This window comes from Anas acuta, chromosome 22, assembly GCF_963932015.1.
Source record: "Anas acuta chromosome 22, bAnaAcu1.1, whole genome shotgun sequence".
Classification (NCBI taxonomy): domain Eukaryota; kingdom Metazoa; phylum Chordata; class Aves; order Anseriformes; family Anatidae; genus Anas; species Anas acuta.
Genome location: NC_089000.1, coordinates 7,594,168 through 7,616,592, shown reverse-complemented (window position 1 = coordinate 7,616,592; position 22,425 = coordinate 7,594,168). Strand labels below are relative to the sequence as shown.

The 22,425-nt window shown below is 44.2% G+C and overlaps 3 long non-coding RNA genes across 7 annotated transcripts in view; 2 read left to right on the top strand and 1 right to left on the bottom strand.

The window, feature by feature from the left end:
- The window catches only part of LOC137843366 (uncharacterized), a 109,087-nt gene extending 95,382 nt beyond the window's left edge, over positions 1-13,705 (top strand). Inside the window, exons 7-9 of one of the 5 annotated variants that reach the window (XR_011089465.1) lie at positions 222-381; positions 6,170-6,303; positions 8,098-13,705. This is a non-coding gene — a long non-coding RNA (uncharacterized lncRNA). The other 4 variants (XR_011089466.1, XR_011089464.1, XR_011089468.1 and 1 more) reach the window with 4 other exon arrangements.
- LOC137843369 (uncharacterized) lies at positions 13,417-15,608 on the bottom strand. Its single transcript, XR_011089471.1, has 2 exons — positions 15,086-15,608; positions 13,417-14,278 (listed from the first exon to the last, which is right to left on the bottom strand). It is a non-coding gene; the product is annotated as an uncharacterized lncRNA (long non-coding RNA).
- An 83-nt stretch (positions 15,609-15,691) lies between these two features.
- Positions 15,692-20,895, top strand: LOC137843368 (uncharacterized). The gene is made up of 4 exons (XR_011089470.1): positions 15,692-16,328; positions 18,097-18,251; positions 19,635-19,795; positions 20,459-20,895. It is a non-coding gene; the product is annotated as an uncharacterized lncRNA (long non-coding RNA).
- Positions 20,896-22,425: the final 1,530 nt, after the last annotated feature.

Below are 22,425 nucleotides of genomic sequence, written 5' to 3'. Positions count from 1 at the left end.
AAGGTACCCAGGCATTTCTTTAGCCTTAGCCAACGCTGGGAGGCCTTCTTTGTGGAAGCAGAAGTTCCTTGTTTGATGGTAAGCCCTTCCTTATAATAAGACTAGTCAGAGAGGTGGAAAAATTTGAATGGAGATAACGTATGAGAACTGTACACCTCTGATTTACATGAGGGAACATTACTTCCTATACAGCACAGACTGGTGTTTTGTTACCTTTCCAGGAAGAAAGCAGAGAGCATTCCAAAGTCTGTATTTAACACAAAAGAGCATTGAACAAAATACCTCAGCAAACCCTGAACCACCTGTGGTTTTGAGATGACCTGTTCTGCCTTTAACAACGTGGTGAAGAAGATGTATGCATGCATAAACGCGGACACACAGGTACATTGAGGAGTCATTCCTCCAACCTTCGCTATATTTTCCTTTTCCAGGAGGGCTGGATTTTCTTTACTAGTCTTTTCCATCTGTGTTCTAATTGCTGAAAGCATCAGCATAAAGTGCCATCAACCAAAACGAAGTGAGGCAGACTCCCACAAGCTGCAAAACTTTGCAACACAAAGCCGCAGTACAAAGAGTTTAGCTCTATAGAAACCGCAGTGAATGCTACGAAGAATCCCAGAAAACTTTGCACGATGCTTCAAAATGCACCACAGGGATCCAGCGCTTGTTACCTCCTGACACCATCTCTCTGTAAAGCAGAAAGCGTGCAGCGCTCCGTGCAGCGATTACCCCGAGGTCCTACGCATTCAGTGCTAACGGTGGAAAGTTTCAGATCTCACAAAGAAGACAACAAGGAGCTTTGATTGCCCCAGTTGAAGCTCCTGGTAAGGAACAGGTCACTTCCCTCCAAGCCTCTGAGCCTCGCTGTGTGGATATTTTCATGCCCGCTTGACAGGTGACTGGTTTACCAGACAGGGTTGTCAGTGCTGCTGGGGGTTATCTGGATTTTGCTGTAGGCAGGAACCGGACCACAATGAGCATTAAAAAAGCTCGCTGTTCTTCGTTTGTTTAGAGACAAGCCATCTCAAACTTGTTTGAAGCCTTTTTTATTGAATTCACACTCTTGTGCCAAGCACTGAAAGATTTACTTTGGCTATTGCTGCAAGATGGAAAGCATATGAATGCGTGGCTGGCTGCCAGCCGCGGGTGCGCAGTGAAAGCTCTGGTACAATGGCCGGTTACATGGAACAAATGTGAATGCGCTGGGCAGACGTGACTAAAGAAAGGCCTTGGCATTCAAAGAACTGTTTGAGGTTTTATCCAAGTGACTGAAGTAGGGTCAAGAGATAACACTTCCAACCAGCAAAGCAGCTGAAAAGTAGCGAGCTACAGGTACGTGCGCGCGTCACCTGAAGTCGCAGCTGCCTGGCTGTCCTCGCAGGCTCCAGCTCTTCCCCAGATGCCATCTGCGAAGGCAAAGACCCACTTGGACTTATCCAGTGCGAGGCACCCCAACTGCTGTTGTATATTTCTTGCAGATGTTGCCATAATTTTGTTGTGGTACAATTTGACATACGGCTCCCTGCTGCATCCGAAAGGGGCACATTATCTCAATTAATGTTTCACAGCAAACGTGGCACTGATAGTATTCATGGGACTAAAGACTATTACCATTTGCATGGTGACTAGAACAAGAATTATGACTATGTGTGTTTTCTGCAGCAAAATTTGCCCTTGGGCTCTTTTTTTTTTTTTTTTTTTTTCTTTTTGGCTTGTGACAATGTTCTCTTTTTCTTCCTCCTTCTGTTTTGATTTCTACTTAAAGTTTTATGGCTCTGTCCCCTCCAGGGTGCTATTATCTTGTATGCTAATAGGGCTATGCATATTCTATTAGCGTTGTCAGTGTGAGATAAGAGGCACATTCTGTAAGGAGCACTCAGGGGGTAATAATCACAGCAAGGGGTCTCAATGTTAGTACATTATCAGTCATCTTCACATTTCAGTGGAGCCTGTTTATGCACCTCTTCAGCTGCGCAACTCAGACACTGAAAATTGCTGAATGTTTACGGAAACTGTTGTAGAGGAACATAATGAGATTTGAGATTGACTTGATAAAGGAGCCTTCTCCCTTGTTGCTTCCAGATACAAGATGTTTGGAACTGCATGCAGTAAGTAGGATAATATGTTATAGGGCAGTTAGCAGCTAAAAGCAGGCTCGGATCTGTATTTCAAGCAGTAGAGCAGCTATCTAGGAAAAGATATCACGAGGGTCAGCATCGTTGTGCTTTCTTCAGAAATTTCTCTTTCTGTCTCCCTTTTCTATGTGGTTACACATAAATGGGCACACCTGGTTCACATCAACAGGAAGGCTGACAATTTTTACACCCTTTAGTCTTGAACTTGAATGATTATAAGCCAGTCCACAGCAAGAAAATCAGTGACAGGATGTGAAGGGCAAATGAGTGACCATATGCAACGCTGAGTTAAATAGCAGTCCTTGGTTGCAGCAATGGCCAGTGGCTGTGAAATAGGTGTCGTGTGAGTGTTTTTTCCAGCTATTGATGCTGCTATGGGCTGGTGAGGCAGAGGCTTTTCTGCTGCTGGAAATGTCTGTTGTTGCTCCCAGCTGACTTGTGCTCCCACCAAACCAGGGACTTTGTAATAAATTCAGTGCCTGGTTTTGCAGACCATGGGAAAATACATGTAGCCTAATGAGGAAAGACACAAAATACAGAGGTGAGGAGCTAATCACGTATTCAGAACGAATTAGCAGACAGTTCTTGGGGACAGATGGGGAACTTTTGCTGTAAAACTTTTCCTTTCTGCAAATTAAAAACTAAACATCCTGCCATGGGCAAAGGTTTTAGGAGAGCCTTAAAATGTTAGTGAGTATAAATATGCAAATTCCTAAATGCATAGATGCCTAGTTAGACGGTATAAAATTAATTCCTGGGAAGCAGCAGCTATATGCTGGCTACAGCTGAACAACCATAGCAAGAAGGAAAGTGCTATGTTTTGGATCACTTCTGTAGTACTTAAGATTACACATGGATATGAACACTCCTTACTTTAAAAATATTTGTCCTTGACATTTCCAGACACATGGCTCACACCAAATGTATTCAGCTCCATCTCCTGAGGGTCTTGAGATTAAAACCCCTGCTTTCTCACCTTGTGATCTGGCATTAATAGCTGATAGAAAAATCACATACATGACTGACATCTTCCTAGAAATGTGAGACTGTGGAATTAATGAATGCCATGCTGGAAAGCAGGGGTCAGTTTGGAAATAGGATTTCTGTTGCCAGCCATCCAGTCATGAACTGGACAATCTGCCGTTCATTTTTTTTCTTCAGCATTGAGGAAAATTGGTCTGGAGAATAAAGCAGTCAGAAAATAAGTAGCTATGTTTCTTTGGCCACTGGAGGTTGATGGACTTTTACGGCTTGTGGAAATCGGGCTGACTTCTGGTTTACAGAAGAGCTGTTAGCACATTCTTCGTGCCTGCTAAGTTCTTTATCCTGCTGTTATCCACAGCAAAAAAATTTGCAAATCTGTAAATCTGCAACTCCTAGAGGCTTGGGTGGCCCAAAGAACTGAATGGCAGACACTGTGGTACTGTTAGACCAAAGACAGAGATACAGCAGTGCTAGGTGCCTGCGCTCCCACCCCCTGGATGGTTGGTGAAATGTCAGGGGAAAAGATACCCTATTTGGGGGGAGAGGGGTATTTCCAGCCCCAAACTGCATCAGCTGGAGAGAAGGGGCCATGGAAAAGTCTGTTCCATATGATTTTAAATCATTTTCAGCAAAATAATATGTTTGGTGTACCTTATCTGATGTTTCAAGATCCCCTGTGACCCCAGCAGTGCTAATATTGTTGCCTGTTTTCTACCTTCTCTGCTGCATCTGTCTACAGTTTTGTCAACACTGATCTTGTCAATGTGGCCGTGATGAAATCACGTCTACTCATGAAATAATACCACTCGTAAATGAAACAGCACAGCCCCTGTACAACACTTTTCACTAGCATGGACTTAAATTGCTAGCAGCTCTGTGGAACTAGTGATGATCTCAATGAAAAAAAAAAATCAGCACTTCCTAGAAAGTAGATGGTTTCATGAAAGAAATAATGCCTTTTTGTGTATTTTTAGCATGAGATCAAAGCTTGGAAGCATTTGTTTTCTTTTCCCTTTTATTTTCTTTCCAATTTTCTGTTCTCTTTTTTCAAGAGCAAATGAAGAAGAAAAAAAAAGATAAATACAAAGGGAGCTGGAAGAGAGAACTGGAAAGGAAAAACTTTTAGTTAAGACTTTTTTTTTTCTTGGTTTAAAAAAAAAAAAAGAAAAACAGGAATATTTGATTGAAATGTTTGCAGGTGTTTTTTGGTTTTGGTTCTTTTTTGCGAATGACATGCTATTTCTCATTGTTCTGTCAAGGTAGCTCCCACTCCCTCTGAGCTCTGCTGCAATCATTCTTGTTGCTTCTGGGTGCACACTGGTTATTTTGGCTTCCAAACAACTCCCGAGTCTGTCAGCTAAGCAAGAAGACAAATGCGAAAAGGGAATTACGTATCTTCTTTTGCTGCTCTTTTTACATCTCATCAGAAAACAGCAACAAAACAACAACAGCAACAAAATCCTATCTGTGCCCTGATCCCTTTCTGCACCCTCATTGTACGAATGCACTGAATGGCTTTAATCTGAGCGAGGGTTAATTCTCTTTTCTAGACTCCCTCTAACTGGATTCCTAACTATAGGTGTGATCAAAGGAAGGTTTAATTAAATCAAAGGTAGTTTGCATTCAGCTAAAGCAGTCATTATAAATAGGTTTTCTTTTTAAAGGGTCGTAATAGCTGTGTTTGTTAAAAGGATAACACTAGTGAAAGATCTGAGGGCAAATTATCTTCTGTATTCTGTGACTTCCTTATTGTTTCAGAGCAACTTTTAGAAAAATAAATCCGAAAGCATCCTGTTTACCTCAGCCTGCGGGATCTGTAGGTGACAGAAGAGAAAAGCCCGTGCCACCAGCATGCTGCAGGCGGCCTTATTCTGCCTGAGCTGTCCCACTGCTCGTGGCAGCTGGGCAGGTAGTACCACGGGGCTGAACCCAGCCACCGCTGGGAGCTGTGCAGGAGTCCTGGTGCTGGAAGACGAGACGGGACCCACAGCCACTTGTATGTCTGAGAGCCATCCCATTTTGATCAGCAAGCACATGAACATTGCACGGGGAGAAATGTGGAAGCAATTACTTTAAGAGCCGTCTTTTGGGCAATTCCCAAAGAGACATCAGACCCTGTATTTATGAAGCCTATTGCATCGGGCCCTAATGAAGCAATTAAGCAAAGGGTCCTCTGTGTTTGATCTAAATGTGGTAATTTTTACAAAAACATCGCCGAGTGATAGATACCCATAACTCAGAGTCCTTAATTGTACTTAATTTGTTTGGAATACGAATGTGCATTTAATTAAGCCAGGGCTTTGCCCACATGTTTAAAGAAGGGCTGTCAAGGAAAATTAAGACCCAGTTTGTTTTCAAAGTTACTGGTTTTTATCAGGCCAGGACAGCGATCTTCGAACAGAAGGTTACAGATAATTAGGCAGAGACCTCAAGCCAAAAAAAAAATGCAGAGACACTGTACAGCTGAGAAAGCAGGAAGAAAAACTCCTTGATGAAGAAACATAAGAATCGGCTGTTCACATAGTAAAGTCATGCATGGCTAGGATTTGGTAAATGTGACCTGTTGGTTAAAATGTGTTTTGCGTTCTTCAGCTCCAGCAATGTGGATGGAGCCTGGCTGTGGTTAATGGCAAAGCAGCTGCCTCTGGCACCAGAAGTTGTGCCGCGCTTCAGGACCACTAGGAGCTGATGGCATCTCCATCAAATGACAAGAAAGTGCAGAGGACAAAAAGCACTTTTCTTGCTTACTCAGAGTTACTGAACCTGGACTTTGAAAGGTGGTTTTAAAATTGTCTCTTTCCCAAGCATGGAAATACCGTAGGTGCTTGTCATTCTCTTGGGAAGAATATTAGTCTGGTGCATGGAAGAGGACTTTATTCCTGGATAAGCAGTGCTTTTGACTTGCTGATACTAGGACAGAAAGCAGCAGAATACACTTTTACATGAGCAAAAATATTTCAGTAGGAAAGAAAATATTTTAATAGGGGAGGAAAGACTGTAAGTGAAAATGCTGAGATGTGGATTTAAATATTTTTTTCTTTCTTATTTAGCGGAAAAATAATGAAGTTGAAAGCAAATAATGCTTCAACACACATGAAGAAGAAATGGATTTGGATTCTGAAGAATTAGTATCAGCATTACAGCAAACAACGTTCATGTGTAGACACTGAAACCTCTGATTTCTGTGAGTCCTTCACGAATCACATGCTGGTTATCAGTTTCTCAACACTGTCATTTTTAATGTCATGGTGAGGCATTTATGTCAAGACCCTTATTGTGGAAAATAGTTTCCCTGGCATTATCTCGCAGCCTAAATAGGTTACGTGGCTGACAAGGAAAGCTGTGCACACATCACTGGTGAGCGGTGAGGTAAGTCACAAAGAGAGTGACTCGTCTATGGAAAGGTGGTGCATCTGTAACAGAGCTGAAAATTGAACCCAGATTCCCTGCACCGAGGGAACGTCGGGGCCTGAATTGCAAAAATCATACTCTGAGTGTTTTGATGGGCTACCGCTCTGATGACAGCTGCAGTGGTTCTTAATTACGGATCACAAAACATGTGGAGAATCGGTAGAGTTTTTAAAGGAAAACTCACTGCGGATGGTGTTATCTCCTGTTTCGGGATCTGCCTTTAACTGATTAGTAGCTAATTCAAGCTGGCATCTCGCTGTGAGATGGTACCTGGCCTTTTCTGCTTGGGTGGCTCAATTTAAAAGTTGGCAGAATACCCAGAACAGCATCAGAGCTAATTTAGTATAAAATTATTTGACTTAAAATAAACAGAATAAAATAAAATAAAATAAATCCTATGGTATTAGAGTTCTCTTGGCTGGATTGTTTTATGCCTAGCAAAGATTTATGGCCTGCTGTTGTTAGAGCATCAGAAGGTCTGTACAGAGCCCAAGTACCCTGCAAGCCCTTTACCAGGGGTCTCCTTGCCCCCAGTGTCATAGGCATGTGAAAGTTTGCAACCCCCCCCCAGAATGAGATGCTGAAGGGGAAGGATGCTGTGGGAGAGCAAGAGGGTGCTCAGTGGCACCGGTGAGGCAGAACAAAGGCAGGGAGGTGCTGCCGTGCATTCCAAAGCCACTCCAAGGAGGTCTCTCTTTTTTGATGTATCTGCTAAGCACATTGAACCAGTTTGCACGCGCAGGCCCAGAACACAATTCTTCTCGTGGTAAATGAGCATGTCAGCCGTTTCACCCCCTTACTGGTGTTTAAAATTTTTGCAGCAATAATGGAGAATTTGAAAGGACATCAGAGGTGGATTTACGGGACTCCTGGGAAATCAACTGTTTCCTGTTTCAACAGCTTCTTCATCATAACTTGCTTTCTCAGTCACTGAATGATGTTCTATTAATCTTGGTGTGCAATGATTACTATTAAATGCAGAGCTGGATTGAGCCTCAATTTGTGAAATAACCTTTTCTGTGTCTTCTGTGAGTCCAGCATGGTAAACTTTGGGTAGAGGTCTACTGACCAAGTGGATAATTGTGTTCCAATGCATCCCGTCAATAATGCAGATAAAAAAAGCTGGAGTGAATAATTCATTTTGCCTCCACTCATTTTGAATTAGTCTATTCATGTATGTATCCTTTCCAGTCTGCCTGTCTCTATGCGTGCATGTATTTACATAGCAATGTTGTAATTCTCAGGTACTTAAATATCAAAGCAATATAACTACTACTCTTTGCATATGTTCCTGACTATGCTGTGTGATTGCATATGTATAAGTCAGCATTGTATATTGTACCATAAAATTCAGGGCTTGGTTTTAAGATGAAACATGACACATCATTTCTGCTGCTGTGACGGCTATCTAAAATTAATATTAAAAAACTTTCAAACATGGGCAAATCATTTTGGCCTGGCTATAAATTATAGAATGCATATTTTGGGCTGCGTTCAGATGCAGTGCTGCATGTTGCCAAAGATCAGATCACATGCTCACAAGTTTACCTTGCTTTTACCTTGCCAGCAACTTCTGGATCCTAGGTCAAGCATAGCCTGCGAGCACGAGGAAGCACTTGCCTTTGGGGATGGCGTTCCTTGAGGGGTAAGGACAGCAATGAAATTGTCTGCGCATCACCGGCACCTGCCCGCAGCTCAGGAGCCTTCATCTGAAAAGCTGTTTTCCTGATTGAATCAGGTTTGTCAGAAAAGTCTCAAGAAGCATCTGAAATCTGCACAGACAGCGGAACGGCCCATGGCTCTGTCTGTAGCAGTGTATCAGCCGTGTCTGAGAGCTGTCACTGCCCCGTGGTGGATTCGTTGGCCCACTCGATGCACAGCTCTGCAAGACGAGGTACTGGGGATGTTGCCGAGGGCAAGGGCTGTGTGTTCTCCTGCCTTGGGCAGCCAACAAGTTGTGAGCATGCAGCTCCTAATCGGGGCTGGCAGGGCAGGTGGTTTATCTGTGCCTGAGAGGTCCTGCTCTGCAGAGAGGCAGACGCTCGTTTTGCCTCCTTGTTGTGGGCTTTTCAGTTTCCAGTCCATTACAGGTGACACAGCCGATCAGGAGCCTGTCTGTCAGCGCCGTCCCTGGAGGGGCGAATCTTCATCCCTTCCTGTACTCAAAGCAGAGCCGCCTGCTCACGCTTTTTCGGATCATGCTGGGCACCAGGTGAGGGCTGCTCTGCTGGAAGCCAGGTCACAGCATCCCAGCCCTGCCAGGCCCTGTCCCACACAGCCTGCACAGCAGCTCCAGAGCAAACCTCCTCCCCAGTGGGGATGGCAGTGCGTAAAATGAATGCACTGACATTTTCCGAGGGGGTCAGAAGAGGAAAGACTTGCAAAGCTGTTCTGTGAACAGCTCCAACCCCCTGCTCGGGATCTAGGTTTCGCTGGTAGTGAATAAGCATGCTGCTCACTACTCTGAGCCTTACCTTTTTTCCTTTGAGCTGACCTCAATTCTAACTCAGCTTATTACAGTTTTGTGTCTGATGTTTCAAAAATTATTTTCCTAGGGTTAATCCCTAACCCACGGCAATACCATTAGGGAAGTTATCTGGCAGACTGACTTGTTACCATTTAGAGCAAGCGGTCTTCTCAATTCATAGAAATCTGTATGTATTATTCACAGATTGGAGAAACTGGAGCAACATTTCTACAGCGCAATGCTCTAGTTTTGCCTGACAGACCTGTGCTAATTACTCTGTGTGGTTTTGACAGAGAGCCAAGAATGGGTTGTAGAAAAATGTGTATCACTAAAACTTAGGTCCCCAAAGTCAAAAGTAAAACAAACAGTGAGAGATCATTATCTGAAGCAGACCCTTACTAGCTGTGTACAGAAAAAAAGTCATTCCCATGTTTTGTTTTCCTTTTTTTTTTTTTTTTCCTCCTTTAGACCAAGTAGTCCTGTCTGTATTTGGAAATATCTTGAGCTTGTACAGTTAGGGCAGACAGTACATTTATTCTGCTTTATCCCTTTTTTCCTTCTCTTTGAAAGGCTATAGCTGGCTCTGGGGTGGACTCTTTGTGTGGCCTTCAGTGAGTCACTTAACCTTCCTGTGCATCAGTTTACTCATTTGTAAAAGGAGTATTATAATAATAGGCACCCCTCGGGGGCTCTTCCAGATTTAAATAATTAATGTTGGTAAAGCATTTTCTGAGGCCCAGATTAAAGGTGCTAAATAAAGGCAATATATAAGTATTTTTTACTCCAGCTCCTTACAGAAAGACCAAAGCAATAGCCTGATAACTCTTGGACTTAAAGCTGGGAATTAATGCTACAGTGCTCAGAGTATATTTTGATTTCTGTGGTCCTGATTCAGCAGCACTCTTAAGCCCATCCTTAATTTTGGAAAGGCCTGTTAATTTCCAGGGGCATGGATCCCAATCTGGAAAGCTTTGTTGAACCAGTTCCTGGTGACAGACGAGAAGGATCAGCTGTGTGCGTATGTGCATGCATGTGTCAGTGTGTTTATCCTTTCGCATTTCTGACCTCAGTAAGAACATCAGTGCAACAAGAATATAATCAGCAAGCCTCATAAAGGTTGCAAAATTCATCCGGGATGCAAATCAATAAATGTAACAGGAGAGAAACTACAAGCTGTGCATTTCCACGGAGGCGCAGATTTTGTGGGATGGATAGACGCTGCTGAGCATGACCTAATGCCGCAGGAAAAAAAAGCAACCACAGACCTCAGCATCTAAACAGTATGAATATTGAACCAGAGGTCCTTGAGTAATTGTCCTTTCTTCACTCTAGGGGTGAAAAGGGTACATTAGACATTCACTAGCAGCAAATGGCACCTGACATCTCTTTAAGTGAAAGTCAGCTTGGAATTTTTTTTAATGGCCAAGCATAAATCTTTTAAATTATAAATCAATAAATAGTTAATTCAATAATAGGAATCTTTTAAATATTTAATGAGTCATATGCAGAATGGCTCTATAACTGGATGTTGATGGAACTGTGTCAGAGGAATTTGAATCAAACTTTTCTAAACTCCCCATATTAAAATAGTTATCGATTCAAACATAAACTATGAGGACTGTTGCAAAAGTAAGGGGGGGTGGAGGGGCTTAGCATACATTTTCTCATCCAAGAAAGTGTAGAACTAGCAGCTTATTTTTAATGATGTATTCTTGAGCTTTTCAGGTTGTATTAATGTTCCCAGAACAAAAATGAGTAAGAACCTATGCAGACGAGATTTTGTGTGTGTGCATATTCATTAAAATCTTGTTTTAGTGGCAGCTGTGCTCTTAAATAAAAGCTGTGGCAGTCTGCCTCTCATTAAGGGATTCTGCTAACCAGCAATGGCATCGGTATCCTGAACTACCTCCATCTGAAACCGCCCCAAAGTTTAATTTATTTACTAGAGTTTCAAGTGGAAGACAGTGGAGGTTGTACCCACAAACGCTAGAGCTGCTCAGCTTGTTCCTGCACAATTTTCTCTGGGGAGATCTGTAGGCAGTGTTCACTCTCATTAACTCCGTGCTGCTCTAAGTCAACAACAGTGTTCCTAATTACCCTGAACTGGAGGAATCTCTTCTCAACCCACAGACCACATTCAGTGCACTGCTATTTCATAGCAGATACGGCATCTTCAACTGTTCTGGAGTCTGACCTTGACTTCCAAAACTGTAGCCTAGCTCTCATGGTCGCAGTAAGTCCTCTTATCCAGTATAACCAGAGCCAGAGTCTTATCCAGTATAACCAGAGCCTCCTCAGCTGGCCCAGTTGTTGGTCTGGCAGGCCAAACATCAGTGTTCCTTCAGCATTTATTTCAGCGTTGGTGCTGGGCACTCCTGGCAGCCTTGGTTTGAGTATCCCTGAGTAGTCGCTGCTGGTAACAAGGGTGGAAAGGATGGTGCTGAGAGCAGGGTGCGGACGTTGCTTCGGTGGGGGAAACGCAGGCAAACAGGCAAGAAAGGTGCAAAGAGGCTGGAGAAGGATTGGCCAAAAAGCTGAGGTTCTTTCAGAGTTGCTCCTTGACTGGTAGGTTTGCTTTGGGTAAGCTTACGTGCATTCAGTGCCACACATTTCAGAAACACGTCCTGGCATTTGAGGAACAAAAAAGGCTTTTATGCAAGGCTTGTTCACCATTTTAAAAGCTTCCGGCTTTTAAGCCACTCAGCAAAAATAAATGGTGTCTTTACATTCCTTTAGCAAAGATAGCAACAAAGGTGTTTGATGTTGACTCCTGAAACAAAGAAACACGGTATCAGAAACACTTTCTCGTCACACCTTATCGTGCCCATTTTACAGATGGCTAAATATGTTTGTATTCCGAGGGGACAAAATTTGACCATACAGAATTCATCCCGCTGCCTCTGAGGGGCAACCAGCCCTGATGCGGGCCCTGCTGTTTGCTCTACACATGCCTCTGTAGTCAGATGGAGTTGGTTCAGTATTTGTAGCAGATCCGAGTTTCATTTGTATTCTGCACACCTCTTCTCTCCCCTCTCCGTGCATGTACATCCAGAAAAGCTGCCTGCATATCCTTGTTTGGTTTTTGTTGTTTTGTTTTGTTGTTGTTGTTTTCCCCCAGGATGACAGATACTGTAACAATGAGAGTAGATTAATATCTCCTTAATCAGCCAAATGAACGTGACACACAAGGGTGACAGTTCAATTTGGTGCTAACAGATTGTGCCTATCAGAGCCCTTCCATTCCAACGGATGTTTATTTCTGGCAGAGATCATATGGTTCTGGGAGGACCCCAGCTCCCACCAGCTCATAGACACCCATTAAATACATCAAGTACCACATAGGTGTTACTCACCCGCCTGTCAGGACACTAGCTGCTTGGGAAATGAAATGAGCCTTGACACACGCAATGGAGACACACTGTCACTTAGCCGGGCGAAGCGGCAGCATGTATTATTGACTACCCGCTGCTGCAGGTCCCTCTCTTTATTGCTCGCTATTTTTTGTTTGCCTGTGGACCGTTCGCTGCTGAAACATGGATCAGACACCGAGTCTGTCTCCTGGGGAGATGCATAACGAAATGTAATGGGGAGGAAATGCAGACGGGGCAGTGGTTTAGGTAAAAGTGATACATTAAATCTTAGTCCCAGAACTGGCGGTGCTCGGAGTTTGTTTGCAGGTGGGATTTCAGGAGGATCTGGTTTCTAATTCTGAAATTCAATCTGCAGGCTCTAATTCAAATCTTTCTTTTCCTGCTTCCTGCGGCGTTTCAGATGAAGTATCCCCAGATACTGTACAAAGGAGCTGCAAGTCCTTCCCAGGGCTGTCCCTGCTCCTGCCCTCGTCTCGGCCACGGCCCCTTCTCTCTTGTGCAGGCTTGTAACACAACACCTAAGCCTAGGAGGGCACCGCCATCAAGGAATCGAAGTAAAGCTTGGAATTTGTCAGGCTGCACTGTGGTGTGACCGTCGTACCAGTGCTTGCAGCCCCAGCCCCAGCTGCCTGCCCAGCGCCATGCTCACCGCCTGGCTGGGGCAGCAGGGTGGCACGCTGTGTGCCGAGGCATTGCTGCTGCTGTGTGAATCTGTCCTCAGCACTCACAGGTCTGATCCTGCAGCCCACTGCTGCCCACGGGAATGTAATTGAATGGGAGAGTTTTCCTTTGCTGGATGAACCCCAGTTATTTATTTTCACAGTGACTCACACCGGCCATCTGCCTGCTTTTGTTTAGACACCGTTGCAGTGCCCTTCCCATATATGTGAAATTGCTAAATTTTGTGGGGTCCCACCCAAAAATAAATCACATTTGTAGACCTCTGCAAACCTCATCCACAGAGAGGGAATGCTCCAGAGCTTAGCGGCAGGCTCATTGCATTACCTTCTGGTTTTCTTATGGAACTTGGTTGCACAACTCCCAGCAGTTCGCTTCAGAGAAGACAAGGGCCGTGTTTATTTTTGAAAGATAAAATGCAAGTAAGTTTAAGCGAAAAAGGTTCCAAGACAAAATTAACAATAAATTACCCAAACAATGACATTAAAAGATATCCATGTGATTGTAATTATGAAGCCAAATCCTTCCAAAGGAGGGTTCTGTCATTTCCCATACTTGTTACAATTGCTGTCGTACAAATGTGTTTGGTATTTTTATCATTTTTTTCCTTCTTATTACAGGTTTTGTCATAAGAATAACTCATCAAGGTTTTATGACTAATAAATTCTCTAAATTACAGTCCAAGGATGCATTACTTTAATTTTTTTTCTCCGTATTCTGTATTTTAATTGCCTAGCTATTTCCCACTTGCCTTTTTTAATGACTCATTAGGCTTAAGGGGAAAGAATAGAATTTAGTCCACCTAAGATCTTGCATCAAGTTCTGGGCACCTCAGAAAGGAAGTGATATATGACAGGAGGATAAAAGTGACTTGTATGTCTCAGGAGAAGACTTTGGATTTTGAGTATGAAGGATCCTCAAAACCGACAAAAATACTTAAGAAAGCCCCAGGCCAGGAATTGATTATTAAAATTATTGGAACAATTATTCCTAATAAGAAATGCATTCAAGAGGCATTTGTAAAGTATAGATACAGGCATAAACTTTATGTGTAAGTAGGTCTACTGAGTTCATTGGAGAGTTCTGAAGACTAAAATTAGGTGAGCCTGTAAGCACGCTGTGAAGCCAGGACAAGCAGAGGGGATGTTTTTGGTTACACGTCCTTTTGGGGACGGAGTGCAGACAAGGGTAGACAGCAGACACGCAGACAGTGCACCTCCTGGGCCTCTCTTCTGGAATAACGGGGAAAAAAAGTGTTTTGAGTTTGATGAACCCCTGCCCATTCCAGCACTGCCACATGCTATCAGAAACACACTCCAGGATAACCTACCATGGTACCTGTGTAAGCCAAGAAGGCCCCAAAATGCCTTTCCACATGCAACCGCAGGATCATTTTACCATCCTTCCCGTAAACACCCATGTCTCACACACAGGAACACAAGCCTGGCCTCGATTTTAAACATCAGAGAGATGTGAGCCCCAAGGAAAATATTAGCTGCCAATTCCAGCTGCGCAAAGTCTTTTCTTCTAGGTGGTCCTGGAGACCTTGTCTCCTGGATGGACCACGGCTGCTGTGGTCCTCCTGCCTGGCTCGCGGGCCGTGCCCCACTGACACTCATGCACACCCCAGCACGCGTGTGCCAAATAAATCGCAACAGCTTCTGCTGACACATGGGCAGGAGGCTGACCTGGGAAACTCGCTCCTTTTTCTCTGTACCTTGTTGTTAAATTGGTCCCAGATTTTTATGGGCCATCACTGGCATGGATTTCTCCTCTGACCATTTAGGTTTCAACATGAGGTCATTAACAATCTGCTTTGGGGCAGAGCAAAGCCCTTGGCCTCCCACTGTGTTCACCAGGTGGGCACCACGGTGCCACAGCAGCAAGAAGGGCCCAGGGGACGAGCCCCTGCCCCCCCCCCCCCCCCCCACCTCCTCCTCATCTTCCTCATTGCAAGGGCTTTGCCAAGCCTGAACCCAGGACAGGGAATGCTTCCTGTTGTTGTTTGTCTTGCAGGTTTCGGAGGAGGGACACCCGACCTTGGCATTTTCCCAGTGGGACATTGCTGCCATGGGCTCTCCTGCTCGACCTTTTCCAGCACCGCACGAGGGCCCTGCGAGGAGCTTCAGTCTCCATTGCACTCTCCAGCTCAGAGAGGACTTCTCACCTTTGAAATTTACAGAAATGCTGGCTAACTGCCCCAATTACAACCTGGACAGGCAGTTGCTTGGCAGAGCAGTGCCTGTATTTTCAGTCCCAAGCTAACTGGAGTGGGAGAGCGACTGCCAGGGGAGCGGTTCCTGTGCCTGTCAGCACTCTGCCCTTCTTCACTGCGCTGAGGTACTCTCTACCTTCTCTATTCTATTCTGTAAAAGCCACCTGTTAGCATGAACAATCACAGTCATCACAGTTTGAAACTTGCACATTGAGCCAGTCACAGGGAGCACTCCGAAGGCACAAATGTGGGGCTGCTTCCACGCTCAGCCTGCAGAGCAGCAGGCCTCAGGTGGCAAGGCAACGAGCACCCGGAATGGAGAGAAAACACCTGAGTGTAACACCGGGTAATGAAATACAGTTGAGGAAGTGGGATAGCTGCTAATGGGCAGAGTTAAATCCCCAGTACCAACAGGCAGATGTTGTTTGCTGCATGGCTGTGGCAGGGATTTGGCTGAACTGTGCTGGGCCTCTGGTGAGCACGTGAGGTTTGCCCGTGGAGAAGCCATCTCGTGGCATGTATGGGCCCGAACAAGACAGAAGAGCTCAGCTGCTGTGCTCTTGTCCCCCTTAGTTAGGAGCTGGTGGTTTAATTTTGCTTTAGGCAGACCTAAAGAGCAAGTTGAAAGCCCATTGACTGCACGCTAACAAAAGCAGGAAAATGCAGCTTTACGGGAGTGACTGCCACACAAATCTCTCTAGAGGGAGGCAGAGAGCTATTTCTACAGGAAGATTTGATAGTTTATGTGTGCAGCACAATCAGGAGCAACAGAAAAGCACTCTTTGTCAAGTGTGTTTCAGGTGGCAGCACAGGTTATGCTAGTGGCAAAGTCCTTAAATATTCACCTCCATCATCTGCTCAGCAGGATTTTTCTCTTGCAAAAGCTGCACAGCACTTTTCCTGCAATTGCAGCTCTCTGACCATAGCCCATCTTGTGCAGAACCAGGGGGTGCTTGCAGGGAACCAGCTCTGAACTGGGGGCTGCCTAATCAGGACTGGAAGTCATAACAAAGTAGCCTGGTCCTCGCAGCTGTGCTTCCAGGATGGCAGCTAATTATTTCAGAACTGTGAGTGTTATTCAAATGCACTTCCCAGCATTTTTCCTCCTTCTGCTGACCGCGAGCAGCTTGCTGCGAATGTCTTCTCGTGCACGTTCAGAGGTGTCACTGGGTGCCTACTTGGGTTTCATTCACAAAACCACAGATTTTGAAAATTGCTTTGTGTATTCAATGTGGGATACAATCCTGTCTGAAGCTGATGAAAAAATGTTTGTTAGCTTCAGCCCAGGGTTTCAGAAAATCATCTTTTCCACTAAGACAGTTGTTTTTGTTTTCTTTTCTAAATCCTCAAATCCTAAACTCTCACAACAATCTAGTCACTAATTTGTTTTTACTTAGTATCCAGATTTTTGACAGCACAACATGGTTTTGTACCTTTTGAGGCCTGGCTTTTTGAAAATGAGACTCATAGAGGATGCAGCTCCCTGCAACACGGCTGTTCCATATGCCCCATGCCCTGCAAACGCAGCCTTGCTTGTGGGTACTGGAGCAGGTGTAATTGGGCTGGTACTCTGAGCGAACAGAGCACAAGAAGTCCTGCGTGTGCAAATCTGAAATTCAGTTCACTGCCACGCACAAAAATCTGCCCCTTGCTAGCTGGGAACAGGCTGTACGCTGCGGGTCACGTAAAGAAGTTTGTAGAAGCACTGCCCCAAAGAGATCTGAATGCAGGCTCAATTAAAGGACTGAAACATCTGCATGTGTGTTTGCAGGCCGTGTTTTCTCCCTGATAACTGAAGTCATAATGTACATAAAGTGCTTAAAACCGATTTCGTCACAGTTAAAATTGAATATGACGGTTACTCTAGAAAATATGGCCTATTTCCTTTTACTAGTTAGCTTTTAAAGGTGTTTTACAATTCAAATGAGCCATGCAATTAAAGGTGACATTGCCAAAACTGGACAGACTAAAATTAGACATTCCTGCTGTGTGTTAGAGCTTGGCCCACATTTAGCTCACGCTGTCTTTGGGCTGTACCTGTCTGCTCCAATCTTATGAGTCAACAGGATACTGAAATGTTCCAGAATCCTGTTCTTTGTGTTTCTCTGTTCTTTCTGTCTTCTAGCTTTATGCTGTCCTTCCTTCCCTTTATAGCATTTAATGCTCAAAACCACACTCAGGGGCACACACTCGTGCACATACATGCACTCAGAGCAATATTTTAGCATGTTTGCATAGAGAACTAGGAAGCACTTCATTATTATTACACTTACTGACTTGACCACTATAAACCCATAATTAGAAACAATCCCTGAGTTTACAATCCTAATAGCAGGCAGCGGGGTGGCAGGCTGTTATCTGTGCTTCTTAGCTAATAAACTGAGGACCAAAGGGGAGCTTCAGCCCTGCTAGGCTTGGGCCACAGTCACTTACAAATGCTTTGATCTGTGTAGATTCAATGGGATACCTTAGTTACAAGGTTATATTGAAAAAGTTGATTTTCCCACCTGTGGGTGGGAGCCTGGAGCAGCGCAGAGGGTTTTGGGGATTTTGAGGAACACACAGGAGGTCACTGGCAGCAGCAGTACCCAGAGCTCCTGACATCCTTCTAAAAATCCCTATGCATTAATTAAATACATAATTATATGGTCCCTAAGTAATCAGTGACATGATTGCCATTAACATTTAACAATGCAAAGTGTTCTGCCATGGTTTGGGAACAATGTGTTAGTGTGGAGACTCCTGAAAATTCCTGTCATCAATAGCTCAAGGCAAATTAGAAAGTCAAAAGTGAGGGATATCTCCCTGACAATGCCTGTTGTTCTTTGAAAACAGGATGTGGCCACAGAAAAATTCTCCTTCATTTTGGGTGCATTTAATAAGACCATCTTCAAGTCAGTGAAGTCTGTAAAGTCACGATTTAGCCACTCAGATTGGTTTCATATCAGTACAAGTGAACTGCCTGACATGATCATACTCCTTTTTATCAGGTAAGCGAGGAAAAATACTTATTTTCTTTGTGGAAGAGCAGGTTGGGTTTTAATCTTTATGGTTGTGTACTGTGTGTGCACAAATATGTGTAAACTACAAAATCTGGCACAGAAATTATATTGAAATTCTGTGGGTGTGAATAGTGCTAGCAGCCTGAAGAACGTACTATACGTGTATTTTAACTCACCCAGTATAGCTCCCTGCCAAGACAAGATTATATTCCGCAATACATAAAAGTGTAGTGTTTGCATAGCACCTCTAAGGTACTAGGTGCTTTACAACGTGCTGTGGAACTCCCGTGTTATAAAATAGTGTATAAATATGCTAGGAACTAGCTCTATTGCCTATCTTTTTTCCTAAATGCCTTTCACCATGTATCATTGGAGCCCTAAAGCCTGTCCCACGGAACATGCCATCTGATTCCAGGAGCAATGAACTTCAAAAAAAAAAAAAAAAAAAAAAACAACACCAAAAAACCACCACAGTCACTTTTTAATGGCACCGGTTACAAGATCCAGGTCTTTTCACACCGGGACAGTCATTTGAATCCAGACCAGGTTGGTAGTTATGTCTGCTGAGTGACCTATATGAAAAGAGTTCTTGGTTTCAATCCAGTTCCTAATGGAAAGATGCCCAAGCTGCTGAAACGAGCATCCCAGCTGGCCGCGCCGCTAGCAGCGCGAGCACCGGGGCGAGCTGGGAAGGTGCCACGGAGCCAGAGCCCGCGCCTCGCCCCCACGGGTGGTCTCCTTGGGTCAGGGCTGAAACACACTGGTGATGGTGACACGGGGTAGCTTGCACTACTCCGTCTGCTGTACAGATACACGGAAAAACTCTTTCTCCAACTGTGTTTCAGTGGCACTGTTCCGACTTGCTTTAGAGGTTATTAGGTTCTTGCTGCAGAGTGAACACTTGAAAAACTTAAGGACCGCTCTCTGATGCCAGATTCGGCTCCAACCGTACAGGGCTGTTCTGTACAAGTAATTTCTGGAGTGAATGAGATAATTGTGGGCTGCTACAGCAGTGCCACTATAACAGAAAGCAGAGTGCACATAACTTGGATTGAAGGTGATTTACCACTGGAGCCACCTCCTGAGCGACACAGTGGATTTCCATCTGTTGCAGCCTTTACATCAAAACTGATGTTCCAGAAGAGATGCCGCAACTCAGACAGTTGTTACGGGTTTGTTGGAGATATTTTTGTGTGATGCATGATGTTCTTGGGGTTGTGCTGTTCAAGAGGTCATCCTAAGCCGTCTTTTTGAGCTGGCCTTAAAATATATGAATGTGGTGACTGCTGCAGAAAGATTGACATGTGGCAATATTTGCCCCAGAGATTTTATTGTCAGCACTAAAATGCCTTTCTGTTAATCCTTTAATAGCTGTCGGCTTCATATCTGAACTCGGAGCTCTCTCAAAGTCTGGGGTCAGCACAAGCTCGCGCTCTCTGAGCCCCTCCAGCAGCCGTGGCAGCGCGGACCCTGACACGACAAGCCAAGAGCTCCCGCAGCATCTCCCCCCACCTCTGCCATCGTGTCAGCAGGTACAAATACATTCCCTGGCAGAAAGACACATAAATCCCAACTGTCAAGAAACAAAGCACTTTTTAAACTTTAACGAGCAGACTAATGGAAATAAAATACAAAGAAAAAGAAAAAAGGAGACTAAAATGTTTTTTTATTTTGGTATTCTGCAGGAAAAAGTGTGTACACTAAATAATAAATAAGCCACGCAGTGTTTTTACAGCTTCTTTCATATGCGTGAATATTTAAAACATGCAAAAACGTGGAATAGGCATTTACTGAGGACAAAAGAAAAGAACTTATTTTATGTGCAGAGAGCAAGATGGGGAAAGCAGAGAGATGCATGTTTAATGGATCGGTGCTCGCAGAAGGGAGGTATTTCCAAGTGTGAACGTATTTGTAGACAAACCAAGCTGACAAGTTAGCTTGGGGAAGAAATATTACAGCAGAATTGGCCTGGGAAATGGGATTTTGTTGTGAGGGTGCTCGTTAGTGCAAACAGTGCCTGCTGGGTGGTGGCAGCCTAGCAGCCAGGTGCTCCAGTTACTCTGGAAGTCCTCAGCCCTGGTTTCTGGTACCTGAGAGCTCCTTATATGTAGCCAGCAAAAGATACACGACTTTGCGTACCTTTGTTGTGATTGGAGCTGGAAGGGACTCATTGCTGTGCCCCTTGTGTTTTGTAGGAGGGAGAGGGAGCGCAGAGATACAGGTACAGCCGCCTCGCCTAACGCAGAGCAGAGAGGAGGAGTATTTCCTTCAGCTTTGGAACAGGTACCGTGTGAAGGGCAATTGCAGCTGAGGAAAGAAAAGAATAGTTTCACAGTGGTAAGGAGAGAGACAGCCTGGAGAAGCATAGCACGTGAGGCTATCAAGGGCTTTCTCCATGGCTAGCTGGGCCATGCCTTTGTGTTTGGAAGTCGCTGAAACTGAAGAAAGAAAGGCCTGTTGCCATGACTGGCAGGGTCTCATTATTCACTATTCCATGGCTTATGGTTTAATGCTTGTTTAACTGGATTTTTTTTTTCCCTGACTTTTGATTTCTTTTTGCCAACTTTATATTTTAATACATGTTTTTATGGAAATATTTATAGTGCACATGTTGCATATAAAACACCATCATAAAGCTTTTTTCCTTCAGCCCTGTTGAAATAAATGATGTTATTATTATAATAATTTCATAGGGTTATATCTGTTCGGTAATGAAAAAGACCTGTGGCTGCTTGAACCATCAACCCAGGCAGATTTTACAGCTTTCTGTAGCTGCAGTGACCTCATGGAGCTGCTGGAACTTTTAAATACCCCGTTCCCCAGCCGAGGGGGGCACGCAGGGCAGAAGGAGCAGCTAGGAGGAACAGGACACTTGCATGCTGCCTTGCAGAGGACTGAGCATTGGTTTCATTGCCTACATTGCAGAGATTTCGTGTCCACCATCAGCTTAGCAGACTTGCAGGTGTGTTTCTGAACAAAAATAGGTCTGAACGAATGTGTGCAGGCAGGCACACAATGCACGTGTTGGTGCTTTTCTCTGCTGGGATGTAGGCTGGAAGGGGAGCAAGTATCAGACTAGCAAGATAAGGACTGAGTATGTGGGCATCTATTGGGATAGGCTTATGTACATGTGCGTGCATGCATTCTCACAAGCTTTAATGATAAATTTAAAAAAGGCAAGGCAAACAACTGTAAAGTACGGTGGATTTACAGCAGATTTTAAAAATTAATACTCAAACATGAAAATGCTTTATACAAGAAAGAAACCTTTTAATAACTTCTCCGTCCTAGGAAAAAAAGGATAATGAATAATTCAGCTACACACCAAGAAAACCGATTTGCTGAACAAGTGTAAAATAAATCTGAGGGAGAACTTGTCCAGGTTCCCTAAATTAAGAACCTGGTTTGGGAATGATAAAAGTAAAGCTCGATATAGCATGAGAGTCTCTGTAATACTTAAACATGTAGAGAAAGACACTAGAACAGCACATTAATGCAGCAGCACCTGCGACTCCCTGTAACTTGTCCGTGGTGTTATCCTGAAGACTGCACTGTGAGATTGCCTTCTGTTTATGGGTACCACAGAAAGGTGAGCTTGAGGAGGAAGGCTGGCCTTCTCTTCTTTTGCCACAGATCACAGTTTGAAATATTTTGTGCCTATGCACAGCCTCCCTCAGCAAAGTCACGTGTAAGCTGGAGTCACATGAAAAGCAGAGGGATTAAATCATATGCTGGAGGAGATTTGCTAGTTAGAACTGGTTTGCCTGCAGAATAGGACCCAAATCTAATCTGTAAAGAAATAAATGCCTTAGTTATCCCGGAATAACCCCAAGACATAAGTCAGTAATGAGTCTTTAATACAGACTTCAACTTGCACTAGAGATTTTCAAAGAATTTCATAATCGATTGGTGGCATTTTAGAAGCAGCTGCATCTGTAAAAACACCTGCTGGCTCCTATTTGTTAGATCTCCGAGGGGAAGTAATGGTCAATGGCTAACAAAGCTGACACCAAACTTCCAAGCAGGGAGGACAGCGGGATGCCTCTGACAGATCAAGGTCATCATCCTTGGAAGCCCAATTCTCCCTTCCAGAGAGGGGCTGTCCTTCTACTCCCAGTGATGCTCTGCAGCTTAGTTACTAGCTGTGAGTGCATCAGATCTG